The sequence below is a fragment of the Danio rerio genome, chromosome 9, assembly GCF_049306965.1.
Source record: "Danio rerio strain Tuebingen ecotype United States chromosome 9, GRCz12tu, whole genome shotgun sequence".
Lineage (NCBI taxonomy): Eukaryota > Metazoa > Chordata > Actinopteri > Cypriniformes > Danionidae > Danio > Danio rerio.
The window spans coordinates 22,074,380-22,084,230 of record NC_133184.1 but is presented as its reverse complement, the minus strand read 5'-3'; the positions used below and the strand labels follow the sequence as shown (position 1 = coordinate 22,084,230).

Genomic DNA, 9,851 nt, shown 5'->3' with positions numbered 1-9,851 from the left:
TTTTAAGAAAAGGTCATTGTACTGCTTGTCCAACTGATATTTGTGATTAATATTTACATGTTTGGGTGGCGGATGTGTATAGGTAATTCCCAGTGATGGGTTGCAGTTGGAAGGGCATTCACTGTGTAAAACATATGCTGGATAAGTTGGCAGTTCATTCTTCTGTGGCGACCCCTGATGAATAAAGAATCTAAGCCAAATGAATGAATGAATGAATGAATGAATGAATGATGTTTAGGCAGCACAGTGGCGCAGTGGATAGGGATGTCACCTCATAGCAAGAAGGTCACTGGTTTGAGCCCCGGCTGGGTCAGTTGACATTCTGTTTGGAGTTTGCAAGTTTTCCCCGTGTTTGGACGTGTTTTCTGCAGGTGCTCTGGTTTTTCCTATAGTCCAAAGACATGCGGCAACTAAACAGAGACAACTAAATTAGCCGTAGTGTATGTGTGTGAATCAGTGTGTATGGGTATTTGCCAGTGCTGGGTTGCTGCTATAAGGGCGTTCGCTGTGTAAAATGTATGCTGGTGGTTCATTTGGCTGTGGTGACCCTGATAAATAAAAGGACCAACCAGAAGGAAATTAAATGAATGAATGAACGTACATATTTATCGGACATTTTAAAAGAATAATATTGTAGCAAGATGATATTATTGATTATCAACTAACTGACTACCTCGCCTTGATTAAAACAAAACCACATCAGGATCTGCAATTGGATCTTTCATTGATTTATATTATTAAATTAGTTATGTGAAAAATTGTATGACTCCTGAATAACAAATAATTTTGTTCCTGAGTCAGTGTTCTGAATAAATCATTGCATGACTGATATAGGGCAACAACCTCTCGTTTTGTCCTGGGACAGTCCTTTATTTTAGCTTTAAAAGTCATGTCCTCTTTTGTATTTTACCTTTACTACAAATTATTCATGGCTGGGTGTTAGCAGTAACAGTCTTCTGTCACACAAAAATAGCCTAACCAATGGTAGACAATCCTGCCATAGCATGCTTTAAAGAACAAAAGTACATTTCTATATAACATATATGTTTTTTCACACTGGCTATGACAGTTTTTTCAGTACATTTAACAAGTTTTCTCAACTCTTAACACAATTAGCCCAACATCCATCTTTGTTGGCTTTACAATTAACACATTTCTTGTTGCTTTGACACAAAATGCATCCAGTTAATGGCAATTTAAAATGTTTAAACTTGAACTTGAACACACAAACTCAACTAAGAGCAAAATAATGTAATATTACAAATATATTTACAAATGCTTTCACACAGTGAACAGATCAGAACAGATAACACCATGATCTAAACAGAACTTATATAGGATAAAGTCAAAGTGAATTGAAACACAAATATATCTGTATTTTTCCATTGTTAACGAGAAATAGCTTATTGCAATATATATATATATATATATTTATATATATATATATATATATATATATATATATATATATATATATATATATATATATATATATATATCACAGCTGATGCCCATCTAGATATCACACTCATGTGTTGAAGTTTTCCCAATCACATGATCATATGTTCTAAAAGACATAAAAGGAATAGTTCTAAAATTTGTTCTAAATGTTCTAAAAGTTTTTGAAAGGAATAGTGAGCGCATCAAAGAACTCCATCACCAAAATGTCCAGGTAAGACTATGCAATACAGTCAATACCGTACTATACACAGTGTGTTTCACAGTAAACTACTCTATATAACTGGAGTTCATTGGTACATACAGTAGGTATAAAGTACAGTACAGCATTTGTATACGCTGTGTCTAATTACTTTCAGAGAGGCATGAAGTTGAAGCCAATCATGTACCACAGGGAATTATCTATGTTGACGAGGCTTGGGATGTCGCCGTGGGAGAAACATAATAGGCCAAAGGGCACCAGTTGCTATGAATATATCAAGTGTATGTGGATGAAAACAAGTGGCAAAATGCAGACGACCGGGCAGAATAGAACACACACACACACACACACACGCTACGGGTAATTTAGCTTATTTAATTTACTTACATTGTCTTTGGACTGTTAAAAAAACTGGAGCACCCGGAGAAAACCCACGCCAACATGGGGAGAACATGCAAACTCCAAACAGAAATGCCAACTGGTTAAGCCAGGACTCGAATCAAGGACCTTCTTGCTGTGAGGTGACAGTAATTGACCACTGAGCCACTGTACCACCCCACAAAAGTATTAGTTATTAAAAATTTATTATTAAAACTCATGTATTTATAAATGTAATGAAACAAAGGTTCTCTCCATTAAACAGCACTTGGTAAATATTTGAAAAAGAACTGTAGATTATACATATATATCATAGCATTCAGAGAAATATGGTCACCCAGATGACTGATTCAAATGACTCACTCATAAAAATAGTGACTCAAAAAACCCCACCACCAACACACAGACCGACAGACTGTCTGGAACAAACACAGATTGGCAAATCCCAGTGCAGAGATAATAATACATATCTGACTAATATGTGATGCTTTGTCTTATCTCAAAAACACAGTCAACTTTAGATTCTCTTACACTTTCAGCAGTATTGAAGCAACAGTGCCTGAGGGGCATCCTGCAACACACAAAAGGAGAAATAAACCAATAACTAAAGATAAACAAAAGGAAATAAACCTAACATCTGTGTTTCAGAAAATGAAAAGAGATTAAAACACATTATGGCTTTTCAACGAGTAAACAATTGTTTACTACTGGTAGATTGCTGGCAGAAACCCACACATTTCCCTCAGCCTGTGACTTGCCAGAGAATTGCAACTAAAAATATTGTTCATCTTCACAACCAAATGATCATGAGTTTTCCCTCAATCATCTGCCTCCTCTTTGCTTAGGCCTATATTCCCTCAGAGCTCTTTCCCCAATTTTCTATATCACCTCCCACAACTCTAACTACATCTCCACTGACATTTTGATAAGTTCTTCTTCTCTCTCAGCTGAAATTGCACTTTCATAGGTTGAAAATGGACATTGTGTCATCCATAAACTGTATGTATTTGTGTTGTGTGAAAGCCCCAGATGCATTTTCACATGACTAATATCTACATTGGCCTAATGGACTTTCTGGTGCTGTAGGATCTGATTTAAGAGCCATGTGTTTCATATTTAGGGAGAGAGAAAAAAACAGACACTGGAAAAGACAATATAGGCAATGGGTGAATGGTTATGTCACGGTATAACCTATAATAATAATTATAGGTAAACGTATAATTAACAAAAGTATTTAAAGCAATCAAAGTCAGTATAAATGGAAGTCATTAGTGAAAAGCATGCGTATGGTTGTGTACTGAGCACATGATTCAAAACAAACTAAAATAAATAAAAAACGCCAGGCAGAGCTCCCTCTCAGACAGAATGCCAGACTCTTTATAGGCACCACACAATGGGTCACAGAAGAGATGACCAACCCACCAATCTGCAATCATGCAGGCTCTGCAAAATCACAAAACCTCAAATGACAAACAGATCCCACATGGGACCTAACAGTCACATTTTTGTAAACTGTGATGCACCATAAAAATGTCCATAATTAGTATTTATAAAAGTTTGTTTTTAAGTGCTTGCTCATTTTCTCTCTTCAAAATATAGATTTTTTTTTTTTAAATTACTATTGATTGAATAAATCAGTCATTCATTAATTTTCATCCACTTTCCAGAACCGGGTAGCGGGGTCTTAAGAGAGAACCCCAGACTTCCTGCTTCCCAGACACTTTGTCCAGCTCCTCTGGGGAAATCCTGTGGCATTCCTAGGCCAGCCGAGAGACATAGTCCCTACAGCATGTCCTGGGTCTTCCCCAAGGCCTCCAACTGGTGGGACATGCTTGGAACACCTCCTTAAGTTGAAACAGATGTCCAAACCACCTCAGCTGACTTCTCTCGATGTGGAAGAACAGCGGTTCTACTCCGAGCTCCTCCCGGGTGACAGAGCGCTATTTATAGAGAAAACTCATTTCGACTGCTTGTATTCAAGATCTTGTCCTTTCGTTCATGACCCAAAGCTCATGACCATAGGTGAGAGTAGGAACAAAGATTGACTGGTAAATCAAGCTACAACAGATCGGTACATCGATCAAATTACTGCTGCCGCTGCATCAATTTGCCTGTGAATCTCATGTTTCATCCTTCCCTCACTGGTGAACAAAACCCCAAGATACTTGAACTCCTCCACCTGGGGTAAGGTCTTTCCACCAACCTGGAACCAATCAATAACTATTGATATGTTAATTAATTTTATATAACCAGAAATTGACACAAAGGTTATAATATTTGGTGGATTGGTGTTTATTAGGTAACAGTAATCATTTTGAATGTTGGCTTTATTTGAAAAATAACTTTATTTTACTTACTAATGACTAAAAGTCTTTATTAACTAAATTTATCTCGTTCAAAGTATATTTGTGGAGACAATGTTCTTAACTAAGCTCAAGAAATAACATTATAGCACAACTTGGATATTTTGTATGGGAGCATATCAATATCCAAGTGATGTTTGGCAACATGGCAATGTATTTCTTTATTTACATTTGCATTCTTCATGATATATTTGCAAAGTTAGGTGCAAAATGAAAATAAATAATAGACTCTGCATCTGTTATTTCTAACCACAGTTTTATTATGTAAATAAGATACAAATTCAAATGCTTTAAAGATTGATAAAATTACATTGAAAATGTATTACTGAAGTGGAATTGATGTATGTAATGTACAATCAGAATTGATACACTGTAAAAAAAAAAAGTTGAGTAAACTTAAAATAATTAGGCAACCTATCACACATAGCTTTTTGAGTTAACTCAACAAACAGGGTTTGAAGACCAGTGAACTCAAAATATTTTGTTTAATTCTTTAGTTCTCTGAACAAAAAGTATCATGTTCACCCAACAAGATATTTTTGTTTGCTGAACAAAAAATATCATGTTCAACCAACAGGATATTTTTGTTTGCTGAACAAAAAATATCATGTTCATTCAACAAGACATTTTTGTTTGCTGAACAAAAAATATCTTGTTAACCCAACAAGACATTTTTGTTTGCTGAACAAAAAATATCATGTTCAACCAACAGGATATTTTTGTTTGCTGAACAAAAAATATCATGTTCAACCAACAGGATATTTTTGTTTGCTGAACAAAAAATGTCATGTTCACCCAACAAGATATTTTTGTTTGCTGAACAAATATTATCATGTTTACTCAACAAGATCTTTTGTTTGCTGAACAAAAATTTTCACGTTTATTCAACAAGATCTTTTGTTTACTGAACAAAAATGATTATGTTTACCCAACAAGATTTTTTTAGTTTACTGAACAAAATAAAACAAACTGATTCATTATGCATTTACTATTAATTTTTAGGATTCAAATTAAATACACAAGAATAGTCAATTCACTTTTTTTTATTTTTAACTGTGTTCAAATCACAATCCAAAACATTTGCATACAAAATCAGCATTTGACATTAGCCGTGTTCAGCATTGGGCTAGTTTGTACACAACTAGTACTGAATGTTTCCAGATTTGAAAAGATTGTACACTGCCTCAACATAAAATAACTGGCAACCTTACTAAAACCAAGCTATTAGTGTGTCTAAACACTCAAACCAGGTGAATATACAATCATCTAATCAGAGTAAACCCTAAAAGCCACTCCATTCATACAGTCTTTAAAGTGTACTGCACTTTTGTCAACAAAGTACATAAAGTCCAAAAACAGACCTCAAAACATTGAAACAGTGGCACATTAGGAAGTGGTCACGGGTCAGTTGCCGTTACTGTGTGGAGTTTGAATGTTCTCCCTGCGTTCACGTGGGTTTCCTTTGGGTTCTCCGGTTTCCCCCACAGTCCAAAGACGTGTGGCACAGGTGAATTGGGTAGGCTAAAATTGTCCGTAGTGTATGTGTGAATGAGTGTGTATGGATGTTTTCCAGAGATGGGTTGCAGCCGGAAGGGCATCCGCTGCGTAAAACAAGTTCATTGCGCTGTGGCGACCCCAGATTAATAAAGGGACTAAGCCGAAAAGAAAATGAATGAATGAATGAACTGAACTCTCGCAGATCATGTGCCACCAACCTCCATAAAACATGCTGAATCACTTAAAAAGTATATTTGAGTTCTTTTGGGTGTTCCATATTCAGTCTATACAAGAGGCTGAACAAGTAAGCGAAGGCTGCAGGCAGATGTGTGATATCCTGAAGTACTATGGCCTCCTCCAAGATTTTAGCGAGGTTCATCACATATTGCAGGGATGCAGAAGTGCCATTATCATCTTCCACCACAGTGAAGATTCCAATCCTTTAATCTCTGGTGCTGTGGTCTTCAGGGTCCGTGTCCTTATAGGAGATTAAGTAATGGGAAAATTAATTGATGTGTAATATTAATTACTACTTATTAATGTTATTACTATTATGCAAAGAAAATAAAAACATGTAATACTTTCGTACATACAAACAGTAACACTTTGAATAGTCTATAATATATAATAATTGAACAATATATTGACAACTTTTTAATATTTAGCAATTTTTTAAACTTTTATTTTACATAAAATTGCAAAGATTTACTTTTATTTGATACAGTTTCAATTGTGAAAGTTGTTTATTGTCCTGTTTAGAATATAACTGAGCCTTTAATTGTCATTCATAAGGGATTTATAAAGCATAAATAGTCCTCACTTTAGATTAGGTCACAACTGGATGAAGTTAAGCTCATAAAGCATATACTAACATACAAAGTAACTATTATTACATACCTTAATATTAGGATATTTAAATGTTAATTTGAATAGTTTATTAATCGTGTACTTAAGCATTCTGAATGATCTTAAAAACACCAACTATTCTTAAATAACTGGTTTGTAAATAATGCAATACTTAAATTAGTAATGCAAATGAATCATTAAAGTTAAAAAAAATACAATCATTGAGCACTTCATGTAGAGTTATGCTTAACAGAAAATAAATTAACTATTCGCTAATACTAAATAAATTATTTATAGCGTGCAGCTATTAAAAGTGTTACCAAGCAGACTAATAAATGTAGAATAGGGTATGAAAATGGGTTACTTACCAGACATATCTTGAGAAAGCAAGCAGAATTTTTACGAAGAAAAATTGGCAATCCCTCAAGAGCTGCTCTTTCTCGATCGGTGACAATATCAGTGACCTAAAGGAAAGTCATTTACAAAGGGTGTTTTACAATCTTATTGTTTTGTAAGTAAAAATGTACTTAGTACATTTAAATGAGCATAGTATTTTATTCATGCTGTTGAAAAAACACATGGCTTTATTTTTAAAAAAGAATTTTGTGGTTTCCATACAATGGAATTTGATAATGGTTGTGTTGGCAAATTTAGAAAAATGTTTAGTTTCATGTGACAATTACTTTGAGTTAAAAACTACAGCTATTATTTTCTATTTTCCTCTTTGAATGTATTCATTTGAAATGGTCACTCAAAACAAGTGAAACATCTGTTATTTATCTTACTTCCATCTCACAATCAAAACACAACTTGACACAATTAAAATTAATGCAAAAGGGCTGGACAATTAAATTGTTGCAATTACGTTTTATTAGACTGTATTACCTGAGCATGAAATTCTTGACAGGGCAAAATATGTTGCACATGTTAAAAACATCAGACGGGTGTATAAGAAAAAAAAAAATCTTAATGAGTACCTGCTCATCCATCTTGTTTAAAGTTGTATCCATCTCTGGACCCATTGAATCCCTTCTTTTCTGTAGACTTTCAGGAGAGGTGCTGTATATTTATCAAGTCACTCGATTAACTGTCTCAGGAGATCTACATTACAGATCTGAGAAAACTCTGTGCAGATCTACAATATACAAAAAAACATACATATTAATTTTTACACATAATATATATATATATATATATATATATATATATATATATATATATATATATATATATATATATATATATATGTAAATGTAAATATTTAAAAGTTCAAATGCTGAATACAGATGTATTTTGAATTACCTATAATAATAATGTTGTTTGTTATTTTTAGCATTATCATTACTACCTTGAATGAAACCAAAGCAATTGCAATATAGTGACTTACCTCTTCCTTAAAGTCCAGGTTATCTCTCTCTAATTTCTTCCTGGCTAAATCTCAACAACTTCTTTTGGGCAAAGAGAAAAGGTTTCTTGCATCTGCTGGTGAATGACCGTCAAATTTCACTGATGATAACAAGTCTCACCTCCTCAAGGAAATCTTGCATTGAATTATGTCATTGTCAATATTTCAGTCCTTTTGAGCAAAAAGAAAGAAAAATATATATTTAGCCCTTTATTTTTTATGTAAATAAAAGCTAGCTGACTGTTAAAGCAAGTTGGTCTGAATATGATAGACATTTAGTCGAGCTAACAAATCAAGCAATGAATTACATGAAAATCACACGATTTTCACACAAATTACACAGTTAAACATGTCACCGTTTGTTCCACTGGCTCTGGTTCGAAGGGAAAAAAGGTTATGATGTGCGCAATGCTGACAGCAATCTAGATAAACAGGACATAATGTTATATTTGACTTGGATACCTGATCTGGTATGTTATATGATACTCATTGTATTAATCGTGAGTTATTAAAGCAAATGACTCGATTGAAATCGCTATTTGTTTCAAATACATTCACTCTAAACTTTTATTGATGTAAATAGCCAAAACCAAGTGCACGAAACAAGTAACTCACGGCTAAATTATAACAAATAGTTCCGTATTAGGATACACGCGCACATCAAAGCCAACATATCAAATAATATAACGTTAGATGACAACAAAAAGAGACATACATACCTATGATTTAGCAGAAACGTCGTTGGCCTGCTCTTAACTAGGGATGGCTGACGTGATACTGATGTTTTGACACAGTGTCGAGATCCCGAAGCGCAAGTGTTTCGAATCACTGCACCGAAGCATGATCCGAAGCACCCAAGTCACGTGACTAAAGTGTTTCGAAACACCTAGTCACGTGACTAAAGCGATTCAAAGCATCGATCAGCTTAGAAACGTTTCGAGACCTGGTGAATCCTAATTTGACTGCCAAGGTCTCCAAATTATCTCTGTCTCAAATGGCTTAGAGCACTGTGGGTTAGCTTATTGATTCTATGCTTAGCATGATGTTTTGGGTTCGAATCCCGACTTCGAAATCATGGTTTTATGTATTTTAATCATGTTTCTGTTTTGTGTAGCCTAAATAGGATACAGCTACAGTTACGCCATCAATTTAGCATCATTTTTGTAACACTGTAAAACAATAATAAATATTTTTACAGTATGGTTGGGTTTAGGGTTTGGGTAGACATTAATAAAATACAATAAATGGGAAATTTAATGAATAATATAAATAATTCTTGATAACTTCAGGCCACCGTTTTTGATCTAGCAACAACCCTGTTTTAAGACAAAAACAAGACATATTTATTCACAAATTGTTTATTCGGATATCAGACCAATGTTGAAACAAAACGATACAATAGCAAAGCATTACCAACTGGTATTAAAGCATTTTAAAACAACTGCTACTGACTGGCTTTGAAACCTACTACTCCTGCATGGATGTCTGACACCTTAACCACTGTACTATGTTACTTGAAGGATTCCAATTTCACAAAGTGGGGTTTAATCCCTCAATTTGTTCAATCGTTCTGTGCTGAAGCTGTTTCAGTGCAATATATATAAAAAATGACCACTAAATGTCACTGTAGAGTGAGGTTTCGAAACGTTTCGAAGCTTCGACACATTTGCTTCGACTGTTTCAGTGTTTCACGAAGCCTCGC

At 34.4% G+C, this 9,851-nt stretch overlaps 1 long non-coding RNA gene across 2 annotated transcripts; it reads right to left on the bottom strand.

Annotated features, from left to right (window-relative positions):
* Nucleotides 1–5,428: 5,428 nt before the first annotated feature.
* LOC137490347 (uncharacterized) lies at nt 5,429–9,012 on the bottom strand. Of its 2 annotated transcripts, XR_012385054.1 has the most exons (6): nt 8,869–9,012; nt 8,506–8,571; nt 8,132–8,320; nt 7,722–7,879; nt 7,113–7,208; nt 5,429–6,376 (listed from the first exon to the last, which is right to left on the bottom strand). It is a non-coding gene; the product is annotated as an uncharacterized lncRNA (long non-coding RNA). The 2 variants fall into 2 exon arrangements; XR_011009766.2 differs by lacking the exon at nt 8,506–8,571.
* Nucleotides 9,013–9,851: the final 839 nt, after the last annotated feature.